Source organism: Equus przewalskii, chromosome 3 (genome assembly GCF_037783145.1).
Source record: "Equus przewalskii isolate Varuska chromosome 3, EquPr2, whole genome shotgun sequence".
Lineage (NCBI taxonomy): Eukaryota > Metazoa > Chordata > Mammalia > Perissodactyla > Equidae > Equus > Equus przewalskii.
In genome coordinates, this window is record NC_091833.1 from 65,250,887 (window position 1) to 65,265,263 (window position 14,377).

General features: G+C 35.4%; 1 long non-coding RNA gene across 2 annotated transcripts in view; it reads right to left on the reverse strand.

Annotated features, from left to right (window-relative positions):
- The window catches only part of LOC103565312 (uncharacterized), a 102,230-nt gene extending 96,815 nt beyond the window's left edge, over nt 1-5,415 (reverse strand). Inside the window, exons 1-2 of one of the 2 annotated variants that reach the window (XR_011538709.1) lie at nt 4,661-5,415; nt 2,559-2,694 (exon numbers count right to left, since the gene is read on the reverse strand). This is a non-coding gene — a long non-coding RNA (uncharacterized lncRNA). The remainder of the gene's footprint in view (nt 1-2,558; nt 2,695-4,660) is intronic. The other variant, XR_011538708.1, reaches the window with a different exon arrangement.
- Between the last annotated feature and the right edge of the window lie 8,962 nt (nt 5,416-14,377).

A 14,377-nucleotide genomic window follows, 5' to 3' on the forward strand; every position in this document is an offset into this window, starting at 1 on the left:
GTTGGAAAAAGACACTGACATCCACAGAATTGCTAATGCAGAACACCTTATTATTGAGACAGTTGTCAACATCACTTGAATTCTGGAGGGAATTCCCATAGAATATGAGTATCTTCACAATATATGCAAATTCCATGAGGTATATCCACATAATTCTACCTTAGATCTTCTTGCCTTTAATCTTCCTTCTGATTCTTCCTATGTCTTTGGTCAACCAATCAATTCATTAGTTAATGCCCATGAATCTGTAGATCTGTAAAGCAGGTCATTTTTTCCTCCATAAAAAGGAGTTATCCAGATATACTACTTGAAATTCTACCCCCTAGGAAGGGTTTGTTTCACCATCTTTCAAAAATGCCTTTCACTGAGGTTATAACAATGGCTACTTCATACTGCTGCAAGAATATCATGCATAAGCATACATAAATTGCCACTGAGGATCTGTTTCCTGCTTTCAATTGCTAATTTCTCCATAAATCTGAAGTTGGGGATTGACTGAGATTTATTTAAAGACATTAGTAGGTTCCATGACAGTATAAGCCACCTGCAAAGACAATATCCCTACCCGTTTTTCTGGACTTGCTCTGATCTGCTGTACTATACACTATATCTATTTAATTATAGAATGTTATTGCTAACATTCAGTCATATTCTGTTATTATCACAACATAACAACCATCATAAGTAGCACTTGGTGCCCATGGTCAGGTGTTTGGTCTCAAAGAGAACTCAATAATAACTCAGGACTGTTTTTTTTTTTTTTTTAATGGAAAGAGATGTCAGGAAAATAGGTTATAGTTTTCTCCAAAATCCTAGGATTGTTTGTCTGAATATTGTCAAATGTGAAGTGCACGTTAGTCCAAACCGTTGCCTTTGCTTTCAGCAGGTCCCACCCTGGGGTTTTTTCCTGTAGTGCTCAGACTCAGGCAAGACAAAAACCAGTCCTTCGGCAGCCACCCGATAATTGAGAACATTGCACATATGATTCAGTCCTTCCCCCAATCCCCCCAGCACAAGAGAGAGATTATGGCAAAAGGCACCACATATTTTTCTTCCAGCTTTAATGTGGTTGGTCTCAGGATTTCCCAGAGTGTAAGAGCTCAGCTGGTCTCTGAATTTCTCACAAAGGGAATTCATCCATGTATTGTTGTTGAGTCAGTGCACCTATTTGGAGAAGGAGGGTCCAGGGCTTCCTATCCTATTATCTTTCTGAGGTCACCATCCCTATGGATTTTCTGAGTTATAAGATGAATATCACACAGTGACCATGGAAAATCTCATCTAAAGTTATATTATTTATATACCTATTTATTATTTCTTACATATAGGCATTTCTTATTTCATATATATATGCTTATATGTAGGATATATCCTATATATTAATAAAGGGTAAAGCAATACCATAGTAGCCGCCTCATATAATTTGTGCCAAAGATAATATGATTAATTAGTCAATGTCACAATTACCTGAATGTTAAATCACTCTACAATTTTGGTCTTGTGGCTAGACTTGGTAATTTTTCTGAATTATATCTTTGATGGTAAAGAAATCCATTCAGCCTCCACCATTATGAGTTCCAGCAATTCCCAGTGAAACTGGGGACTCCAATTCCATTGCTGCATTTCTCATGTTCATCTTTTACAAAAGAAAACTATGACAATGGTTTTCAAGGAAGCTGCTGTGCCTCTCACCAATGCATTTCCGTGGTATAGTGAAATGACATCTGAGCAGCTTCTACTTGATAGAGCCTCTCTAACATTCCCATCTCCCTCAGCCTATAGAGTCTTTCTCATATAGTATATCAAAGAGGTTCTGGCATTTCAACTTTGTTAACTAAAAGCCACAATTATGTCCCAGCTTCAAATATTCAACCCAACAGACTGATTTGGCATCACTATTTGCTTGGATCCACACATTAACTTCAAACTCAGGGATAAGAGTAAACTTATGTGAAGTTGGCATGATTCAGTCTTACTTTTTTTTTTATTGTTTTGATCTAACACCTTGAAAAATAGGCCTCTAGTTCATTCCATCAAACTGATAAAATATTAATTCTTTTTGCTGTGTAGGTGAGCTTCTCTCAAAGCAAACTTTATTATTCTCCACCCGGGCTGAAGCAATAAGGAATGGTAGAGTTGGGTCATGAGAAAAGTATAGATGCTCTTGTTGGGTCTCTATTCCAAGAGAAGTCAATAAAAAGTCTTTATAAAGACAAAGGTAGTTTCTTCAGCTAGGGAAGGAGAGTAAACTTGTGCCATTAAGAGAAGCTCAAGGTGTTTTAAAAAAACAGTTTTCTCAGTTATATCTGTGACTGATGAAATGTCACTTTCTAAAACTCAGGATCTCATTCATTCCTAATCAGTACCCTGATATGAGATCAGGGAAATTTGTGAGGTTGCACATTTAACACGTTTTATGGGCTGACAATATGACTTGTTTCCTTTTAAGAAAGAAATTTGAACACATACTTGTGTTAAAATGTATCCAGGATTTGTTTTAATCAGACGTGGTAAGACAGAACATATAGAAATGTTATGAAGGAAGTACTTACACTTACCGATCTCTAGAAACACGAGGTATGATACATCATGCAGCACCACATAGGAAAGGATCAGGATTGATCAGAAGGCAGGAGGAGGAGAGGGCAGAGCATGGCCCAGAGCCTTTACTGGAGTTTTTCAGGAAGGAATGGCCTAGGCAAGGTAGGTAGACTGTGTGAGTTTATGACTGGATAATTTGAATAATTTCAGCAAGCTCTGGGCTATAGACGTGGTCCCTAATTGTCTGGTACCTGGCCCTGGAGTAATTTAAGGCAGGAGAATATTGGCTTAGTGTGGGGAAACTTGATATAAGGAGATGTTTGCTTATGTGGGCTCTGGAATTGTTGGTTTGTATATCTAAGGTACACTCATAAGGCAGTCATTTGCTATCTCTAGAAATTAGCTGGACCTTGGAAGGGCTAGCTCCAGGATCCCTTCAGGATCAAGGCCCCAAATACCAGAGAATCAAGTATACATGAAACAAGAAAATGTAGTCAATACAAACATATATAGAGTAAGAACACCATGTAAACGGGAAGACAACCACATAAATGCTGAGAAGAGAGGCCTCAGAAAAAACCAACCATGGCAACACTTTGATCCTAGACTTCTTGACTTCAGAACTCTGAAAAAACAAATTTCTATGGTTTAACCCACCCAATCTGTGGTACTCTGTTATGGCAGTCCCTGAAAACAAATACAACAGGCATTGTAATTCACCACCACGTTTAGATTTGGGGCCTGATAGTCATGATTTCAATTCAGCTACATGACATAGGTATCATTTTACAACTTCCATACAGGTTTTTATTTCTCCATCAATGAGTTGTGAGTTCAGCGGCCTAATCTAATCTGTTTTTCTATTTTTGCTTTCAAACTTAGTCAGAAACATCTGAAACTTCCAGTAACATCACATGGAGCTAATTTGAACTTACAAAACTTTCCCACTATAAACATTTCAACAGATTTCAAATCATAACACATGTCAGTCTAAGATGATTTGAGGAGTCATGATACCACTTGCTATGGACTGAATTGTGCACCCCTAAATTTTGTTTATTGAAGCTGTAACCCACTATATGACTGTATTTGGAGACAGGGACTATCTGGAGATAATTAAGGTTAAATGAGGTCACAAAGGTGGAGCCTTAATCCAATAGGATTAGTCTCCTTATAAGAATAGGCACCATAGAGCTCTCTCTCTCAACACTATGTGAGGACATAGCAAAAAGGTGGCTGTCTGCAAGCCAGAAAGACAGCTCTCACCAGAAACAGAATCAGCCACTATCTTGAGCTTGGACATCCCAGATTCCAGAACTGTGAGAAAATAGAAATTCCTGCTGTTTAAGCCATCCAGTCTACAGTATTTTGTTATGGCAGCCTGAGGAGACTAACACACCACTGTACGAAAACATTACAATTATCTTATTTTGTTCTGTCAGGGAAGGTATCCATATTAGTCAAATACGATAACAACCTCAGAGTCTAACTACATAGTCTCTTTCCTGGGGCGATGATTATATCAAACTGAGAATAACTCAGTTTCCATTCAGATAACAAAATTCACCTCAGATGTTTCAAACAGGGACACTTTAATGGAAAGAATACTTCGAAAATATCTGGACAGTGTGAAGGGAACTGAAAAAAAGGGCGAGGCACCCAGAGACTAGCAAAAGTAGAAGTTATTGCTAACCCAGGAAACTTTTCCTGAGGTGTTAATTTCCTATTTTGAAGACATTCAATCAAATAGCATACATGAAATGCTGTTAGAATCCACAAATCTGACTTTAAATTTTACAAGGGCTTACTTGCTCAGACCAAGGAAAATTACAAGCAATATACAGTGAAGCAAGTGATATTATGGAAGCTCATAAAACTTTTTTCCCTGTGGGAGGATGGGGAGGTTGAATGGAGATGAGAGGAGGGAAAGAAAATTAAAGGAGGACATTTCAGCTTCATAACGCTTGACTAAAATTTTTAAGGATGAATAAGTTTACCCACACAGTGTATGCAAGACTTAGCAGACAGTGACTACATAAGGACATAGGAGTATGTTTCATTTTTTGGAGATTTTAACTTATTTAATAATGGAAACAAGAACATGATGCCTAGTTCTCACCTCTCTGCAAGTCAGGTAATCAACATTTCCATTCTTTGAAGTTCTCATACCAAAAGGCAGCACATTCTATTAGAGGTTATCATCAAAACTTTATGATGACTCTGGTTTCCATTCGTTCCTTCAAGCTTGCACCTGCATTCCAGCAGCCTCAAGTCCTTTTGGTTCCTTCTCAACAGCATTCTTTGAATTCATCATCAACTCTTAAGTGGATTTCTTCAGTCTCCTGACTATACTTCTTGCTACCACATTTGCCCCTCTTTTTCCACAATCCATTCTTCAGCCAGCAACCAGAGTGATCTTTTAAACCTTAAATCAAATTTGTTGCTGTTCAATTCCAAACTCTTTAATCATTAACTTCACTTCAATACCATGTCCTTTAGGCACCCTCCTGAATGAGGAAACTCTGGTCCACCTCATCCTTTTGCCCCACTACTGTTTCTCTGGCACACCGTGCTCCTGATATATGGACCCTTCCTGTACTGCCCAGCCAGACAAAAGCTCACACTCAGGCTCTTTTCACATTTTGTCCCCTTTCTCTTGAATGCTTTTTCCAGTTCTTGTCTAATTATTCAAATTTCAGTTTAAATTTCCTCTTACCTAAAGTAATCTTTTCCCACCACATATAATTCCTTTCTAAAACTACTCTATTTATCTTGTTTATTTTTTCTTAAATATGTATTGACCAATAAAATATAGGTAATGAAAAGCAAGGTCCTTCATCTATCTTGTTTGTAACCAAATCCCCAGTGTCTCATGGTCAGTCACCTGGGTATACAGAAGGTATCTGGTAAATATTAACTGATTTAGTGAATAAATAAAGAACATTCCCATTTATTGGTAGACAGAGGCTGCCATATCAGAAAAAGAGATTGAGATAGGGTAAATACAAGATAAAAGAAAACCTAGAGAAGTGGTGAATCAGAAGCCAAAATTAGAATTTCAGTATATGAAATTAGATAGTACTGAATTCTAGGTCATGTAAACAAAATCACCAAAAGGTTCGTTTATCTGATTTACAGATTTTGTTGCTCATTCTGGGCATGAGCTATTTCCATGAAATAATAGAAACAGAAAATGGATTACAAAATAGAAAGTAAGGTAATAAGAGGAAATGTATAGACAAATTTCATAAAATAAAGCTGTGGATTGAAAAAAAAGTTAACATGTAAACACGTGGCATTATTCTAAGTGCTTTAAGTGTATTATCTTCATTAATTCTTACAACATTATAGGAAGATGATATCATTTTTACAGATGAGGAAATTGAGGCAAAAATAGATTAAATAATTTTTCCAGTGTGATATTACTGGTTAGTGTTTGGAGAGGGTTTAGCATAAACACTTGGAGCCCAGAATCAATACTGTTAAAAATTACATTAGATATTACATTAGATATTTCTGAGTTATGAATGTATAGCTCTTCAATGAAAAAAAAAAAGCCGTTATGGAGGACAAGTTGAAGATATAGGAAAGGAGAGGGATAATGTAGACAAGGTGAGGATGTCAGGAAGCGTAACCTTAACAGGAATGAGTCTCATCATAGACATTCATTCAATGTAAAGTGGAGGAGGAGGAAAGGAAGTTACTCTTGTAGGCAAGTTTGTAGTATTCAGTTTAGGAAGTAAACAGTTTGATTTCTTGCAAAGATAAGATAAAGTATGTTTTTTTTCACATTTTCTTCAAGTTTCATGTGCACTCAAGTGTTGTAGACTCAAGCTACACACATGTTCTTCCATAGACTGAGAAACACTTTATTCATCTTATCTGCCATCACACTACACCTGGCAGCACTTCAAAAACCTTTCGGCACTCCTGGTGAACTCCACGTCCTGTCCCGGCTCTAGGCAGTGACTCCCCTCCTGTTTTACTAGTAGTGTGTCCAGGCTTTGTGAACCACTCTGTATTCCCTCTTCTCCATCTGCGGTAACACTTCTCTTTCTCCATGTTCAGCCATCCTACATGGTCGGGGGAGACACTTCTTTAACTTGCAGTCATCATTCATGGCAAATGAGTAGTGACCCTAAGCAGCAGGGGAATTATTCTTGATTTCCAGCTCCAGAGATAAATACCAAATACTTATCAAAGCAAAGAAAATAAGTCCTTTTCACATAAGCTTGTCTATTTCCTATAATTTTCCTAAAATATCAATGTAATTCCATACTTGCTTCAGTAGTAATCCAGGGAAATTTTCTTAAAATTAACATGACCTTTCTAAAACTCTTTCATTAACACCTTAATTGTCCTTCGTCCTACCTGCTGTCTATCCTGTTTGTTTTCTTGGATTAACTGCTGGTCCTACGGATTCACTTTTGGAAAAGCAAATTCAGTACTTGCACAGGCCATAGAAGGACAAATATCACTACATCAGAGACTATAAACTGGAAGTCTTTAAATCTTGCTTTGGAGTTACTCATTTGGAGAATAATTAACCATATAATTACTCATCAGATGTGACCCCTGATCCCTTCTCCCCACCTCTGGCTAATGAGGCAAAGTCTGTGTGGTTTTGCAACCATGTCAATAAAGCAATTTGATTATAAAATATCTCACATCTAACGTCTTCAATATGTTTCCTGATTTATTTACATTTTTGCATACAAAACTGTATTTTGTTCATTTTTACTTTTGTAATATCCCATTACATCAATATACCACAATAATTTGCCCAAATTTGTGCATATATCTGCATAGTAAATCTAAAATGGATTTCAATACCCAATTTTCTTTACTACAACACAGCAGATATAATCAAAAAATTCACCTCAATATTTTTCTTAATACTGTCTATGGACTCCTTGACTATATGAGCACAAGCACGATTCCTCTGTTATTATTTAATGAAGGAGAACATTTCACCATATAGTTGTATCATAATATTCTTAATCAGGAACACCTCATGGACATATTAGTCATTTGACATGGGTATTATCAATGATAATGGTTCAGTGAACATCACTGGTGGACATATTTTTAAATAAATTCTAGAGTACATTTCTGACAGTGTGATTTCTAGTTGAAAGATTTGAATATTGTTAGAATTTGTTCTTATTGTTTAATATAGTGATACATGTTGACTGTTAATTTAATTGAAGAGTATTGAAAGACTCATCCACAGAGACAAACACTATTAACTATCTCAGACTTCTAAAATAGAGTCATATCCATTTTCCATAATGAATCATAATATAAGCTGTTTTTCTGGATTTAAGTTCACATATTGCCAATTATATTGTATTTCCATACCTGACTTTTACTTCCCTTAAATCTCTCCATCTATTTTCCACTCATTCCTTAAATTATCTTAAATTTCCACTGTCAGCAAATCATTGCAAATTTTTTTTCACTGCAGTCTAGTATTTCATTTTGATTACACTTCTGTCTTGCAACTTTAACTATTTTTTGCTTGTTCTTCATTGAATTCCTTATTGCCTATCTTTTTACTTATACACTGTACCTTAATCTTATTTTATTTCGAGGAGCACCTGTAGATCAATTCAATAAGATTCCCTATTTTCCACAGTTATTTTTCTTAGAATCCTCAAAGTACAATCTCCCATCTGGGATTTTTACATTCTAGCCATTATACACATTTCTAAACCTGCAATATATTTTTGCCACTGTTCCTGGTTGGGTGCTCAATTTTTGGTGCCCGGTATTTTCCTCTTGTTTTTCTTTCTCCTGTGTCTTCCAGTAACTTCCTGGGAAAGAACACATTTTCAAATTTGGTCTATATTGGCAACCTAGTCTCCAGAAAATTTGAAAAAAAATGGTATTATCTCACCAAATCATATGTGAGTGCCTGCTTGACCTCCCTGGATAGGGTCAAGTTTCTTACACATTATTACAAGTTCTTACATTATTATTAGAAATTAACCCTTTATTTGTCATACATATTCCAGATGTAATCTTCCAGCCTGACTTCAGTCTTTGGTATTATTAAAGGTGCTTTCATCCAATTACGTTTTTCCCAATAGTGATATAGTCTATATTCCTATCATTTCTGGGCTGTATCCAACTTGGAAAGAATGTTTCCTACCCAAGATTTGAAAAATGCTTCACGTTCTTCTGAGAAATTAGGTTCTCTCATCACCTTTTTAGGCAACTTTTTTCCTTTCTCTGTGAAGTACCACGTTCCCTACCAGTTCCACCAAAAATCCTATTATATCCTTGCTCATCTATAATTATCCAATCTGTTCCTTGAAACTCCATCACTTTGCCTAAAAAGGAGTCTCCATAAATATATAAACATTTCCATAGAGAAGTCTTATCATTGTATCAATCACTGCAGGGCTAAAAATCACAGATGGAGCATATTTTTTCCAAACTTGCTGCTCATCTTGTGTATCACATTTTACCTAATGATATTATCAGTCTCTTACTCATTCAAGTAGAAATCACATCAGTGCCTTTGCTCTTATGCATTTCTCCAGTCTCAGAGGTAGTCAGTAATTACAAATTTCAACTCTGTTCTCCATATTTACTACTATCAAACTAAGCCTCAGCCTTTATGAGCCGTGGCACTAGCTTTTCCTCATTGCTCCTATAATAGTGTTTTTCTCTGGATTTATGAGCACATTGCACCATTTATATGACCATCACAATATTGCTCAGAGTACATTGTTCAGGGATGTTATCACTAAACTATTTGATTGTCCTCCTGGGAGAAACAGTTGGGGATTTATATTCTCCTAAACACCTAACACATTCCAACTTAGGTTGTGTAGAATGTGTGTGTGAGTGCATGTGTGAGTGTTGGTATGTGAAGAAAATGAACTTTCAAAGTTTCTAATTTCTTATTTTCCTCATTACCAACCTGGATATTGAATGCACCTCTATTTTATGTATTTTAGGTTTCAAGTTCTAGAAGGCTGGAACAATTTTTCTCAAATATTTTTGAATTTTTTTCATTACGCAAGAGAGTTAGTTATACTTGCAACCAATCAATAATATTTTACCTAAGAATGTGTAGTCTCTGATTGTTGATTCAAAATGCTATATATGCATATTAGATCAAATGTGTTAGCTTTGCTGCTCAAATCTATCATATTCTACAGCTGACATGTCACTTGTTATGTCAGTTTCTGAAAGATCTGTGATAAATGCTCTCCCCATGATGGTGGGTTTTTAAATTCTCCTTATAGTTCTGTCAATGTTCGCTTTATAGAGTTTAAGGTGGTGATATTCTATGCATTGACATAGAATTATTATAATTTCCTAGTGAATTGAAAATTTTATTTTTAAATGACTTTTAATTTTGGTAATGATTTTTAACTAAAATCAATTATTTTTTAATATCAGTATAACAACATCTGTGTTATTTTGTCAAGTATCTATGTGATATATTTCTTATATACTTACTTTAAATGTTTATATGCTTTAATGTTTTAGATTCTTTTTATCCAGAATATAATTAGTCTTTTTAAAATCTACTATTTATGGGTATTTTCTAAACACAAGATTTTCAACTAGTTTTATTTATTTGGAAACCACTGTATTTCATGTTCAATATCTTTTCATGGATTTTCTGGTTTTGTGTTTATATTTCCCCATCTTTATTTTGGTCTTTATAACTGATAGACTGGTTTTTGTTTTGCTGAACTTTTCCAATTCTTTCTTCTAGTTATTTGGAAATTACACACTGTACTAATATTTAGGTGTGCCTCTTTGAACAATTATGTAACTGAAGTTTTATAATCTAATTTAGGTTTTACATGTTTTACTTGGAAATTTTCATCCAATTGCATTTGCTAAGATAACTGATATATTTTATTTTTGCAATCATTTTACGTGTTTCTATTTCTCTGATTTTTTCAATTCTTTTTTCTTTTTTGTTTTTTTATTACATTGTTAAGGAACAGTTGAAGTTTTTATTATTTTTCATGAAATTCTTTTATTTATTTTTCTTCAATCATGTATTATTTTAGTGACATATTTTTAAAAATCAAGAAGATGATTAATTTCTTTACCACATTGCTTAATAATATAAGAACATTAGTGTGTATTAGGACCATGCCGCATTTCAAGTTTGTGTGTCTCTTAAGTTTGAATTGGCTCAGTTTTCTTTTTTGTTTTTAATCATTATGTTTTTAACATTACTAACTCCTTTGATGGTCTCATCCAACTATCTGGTTTTTATTATTATTTGTATGTCACTGACTATGAAATTTATGGTTTATCTACCCTGTACTGCAGACTTAAAGTCCAACTGCCATCTCCACAACTACTTTTGAATGTTTACATGCGTTTTACATATTTGCTATTTAAAACTGAGCTCCTACTTTTACCCTGCCCCAAACAAGAGATCCTGGAATCTTCCTTATTTCAGTAAAAATCAACTTAGTCCCTTCAAGTACTCAGGTGAAAAATACTCGGCTCATTATTTATCTCTCTCTTTTTCTTTCACAATTGGCCAGGAATATCTGTCAGCATTACCTCCCAGTATATCTAGAATTTGCACCATTCTCATCACCTACATTTGCTTTCCCTCATTCAAAGTGCCATTGTCTCTCATCTGGATTAAAATAATAGAGACAGCACTACAAGCTTCAGTAAAATGAGAGGTAAAATATCATGCTTGATGTTGCATAGAAGCTTATTTCTCTCTACTATAAATGTCTGAAGGAAGGAAGGAAGCTGTACTGAAGGATCCATCCAGGCATAAAGGCACTGATCATCTCATTGCTTTGGCATCTCTTCATCACTTGGGCTGCTGTTCTTGCCCATATACTTAGGTAAGGACACCTAGAATCTGAACTCGGGATATTAAGGAAGTGAAGAACAAATATTTTCCTGTTTAAATCACATAATCAAGAGATTGTACACAGGTTGCTCACATGCGTTTAGCAAGAACTTAATAACTTGATCCTACATAAACAGCCTAGTAAAAGTTGTCCCTAGATATCTACCTACCTAATATGACTTGTATCTGAAATATTGGTAGTTGCTAACCACTGAAGACCCGCTCCCTTTTGCCTCATCCAAAGTAAAGCATTTGGTCTTGTGTTCAGGCTATCTCCAAGAATTCTTTGAAATTAAAACCATCTCATTTGATTTACTATATGGTCTTGGAAAACATAGTCGTTAACTAAAAATGTATACTTAGTAGCTCAAATTTAACAAACTACTGATTATTAAATATGTTCTATATTAGTGCACTGTGTTTATAACTTCAGTGTATGTGCATAATATAACTGAAGGAAAAAGATTATTAATCACATCTAATTCACTCTTTTGATCCACAATACCTCACATGTAACATTTCAAATAAGCCTTATGAAATTAACTAATTTTTGTATAGTTTCACTCAATTTTATTATTTTATTAGATATGCTCTATATTTATAATTGTGAGTCACCCCTTTAAATATAGAATTTTGGTAAGTGTTATAAGCTCTGTCATTCTCAAAATGTGGCCTAGAGGTCTTGCGAACCAAAATCACTAATGGAGTTGGTAGTGAAGGCAGAATGTGAGGCATGTGGAATGAGGCATCTAGAAAACATAAACACGTTGGCTTAGAAGCTGTGAGATGCAGTTCTCATCAACCTCTGGCGATTTCATTCTGAGTGTCCTCAGGAAAAACTTCTCCACCATTAAATTAAAGGCATTGAACTGTACGACCTCAGACTTAACTTTGGACACTAAAATGTGATGACTCTAAAAGGAGACTTTCACCTTGGGGTGTGTATCACCACCAATTTTCTTTAGAATCCTAAAGAGAAAAGTACTCTCATTTGAATTTTTCTCTTTAGTTCAGTTGAAAAGCATGGATTTTTTTGCATCTAAATGATTTCCCCAGTAATTTGAACATGGTTAATCCTAAAATTAATACCTCATCTGGATCTTCCTTCAAAAAACATCAATTGAAATCAACATCAAAGCAAGTATGCAGCAGTTGCAGGACATACATGAATTCCTCAAATCCAAAAAGGCTGGTAGTTGTGGGTTTTCCTTTTTAAGTAAAAAGGAAAATTGTAAAATACTCTTGGAATTCTTGTTATGAATATAGTGGCCCATCAACAGAAGTAGTGAGGGGCCGGCCTGGTGGTGCAGTGGTTAAGTGCATACGTTCCGCTTCTTGGCGACCCAGGATTAGCTGGTTCGGATCCCGGGTGCGGACATGGCACCACTTGGCATGCCATGCTGTGGTAGGCGTCCCACATATAAAGTAGAGGAAGATGGGCACGGATGTTAGCTCAGGGCCAGGCTTCCTAAAGCAAAAAGAGGAGGATTGGCAGTAGTCAGCTCAGGGTCAATCTCCGCCCCCCCCCCCCCCAAAAGAGAGAGAAGTAGTGAGATTAGACTCAGGGAGTTGAGATGGACTGATATTCAAAAGATCCTTCGAGCATTTGCGAGAACCAGAGACAATAACAAGCTGAGGATGGGAATACATCCCTGGCTGCAGCCTAGAAAATCATTGATAGTGATTTGTTGCAGATATGGTGGAACTAATTTAACATTTTCAATTTAATTGGATGAAAATAATGTCATAAATTCATCAATAGTTTGGAGTTGTGGTTAAATTTTTAGTTGATTTCATTATAGCAAAAGTACGCTACCATATAACTGTTCCTTCTCTACCTTACTCCATCTTCCTTTCTCTCTTCCTTTCTCTTTTTCTCTCTTTCATTCTCTCTCTCTCTCCTTACTTCCTTCCTTTGTATTATTGATTTGATATCCCCTTTCTTTTTATATCTATAAGCCATAATTATTCCAGAGGACCTAAGCTTATGTTTTCCTTAGTAGCTTTATCAATAAATTACTGGTGCAATTTTCCCATTTTAACTTATATGCTAATTGGGTCCACCAAACCCTTTATTTTCGTCAGGAAGTCCCAGTACATTATGTTAAGACATGGAGAAAGTGGAAATTTAGTTAATCTGAACATATTGGGATTTTGAATTCCTCATCCATACTTACTTACTTTTGAGTTTGTTGGAGGGTTGCACTGCAAACCCACCAACATTTTACTTAAGGTAAGCCTATTATCATGGAGTTTTCATATACCTTATGATATGACACCCGGCATTCCCTAAAAGTTACCACCTCAATAATGGTGACGTGCCTCCTAAACCATTTTCCACGTCACAGGAGATCTTATAAGTGATATGAGCTCTTTTAGAAATAACATTGAGAATTTTAGGTGAAATATGGCATGAATGAAGTGGCATCTTAAAATGTCAGTGGAATTAAAGTGTAGATACTGGATTGTAGGTGTAGGAAAGTAGAACCATATAAATCACTAGAGAGACTGCTTTAGTAATCCTAACAAGTGAGATTGAGATCAGAACAAGAGTATTTACTATTATGGTAGAGAGATAAAGATACGTTCATGAGACACTATGGGGTAAATTCAAAGATTTCAAGGAGTTCAATGTTCAGAGAAGAGAAGGAATTAAGGTGGAATCCTGCATTTCTATATTGTGTGTTTATTTGGATAGTGATGGCTTTTACTGGAATAGTAAACAGTAGGAGGAATAACTTCTTTGAGATTAATATGTTGTGTTCTCTTTTGGATTTATTCACTTTGAGGAGTCAAAGCAATATTTAAGTGGAGATTTTTATAAGTCATTTGGATAACACAAATTCTCAGTCTCAGCAAACAGAAAAAGAAATAGATTGAGGGTCAACAGCATAAAGGAGAGTTTACGGAAATAAGCGAAACAAACGTTGGGTTGGTTCTTTACCAGCATAATGGTAGATTTTTTTAAATAAAAAGGAA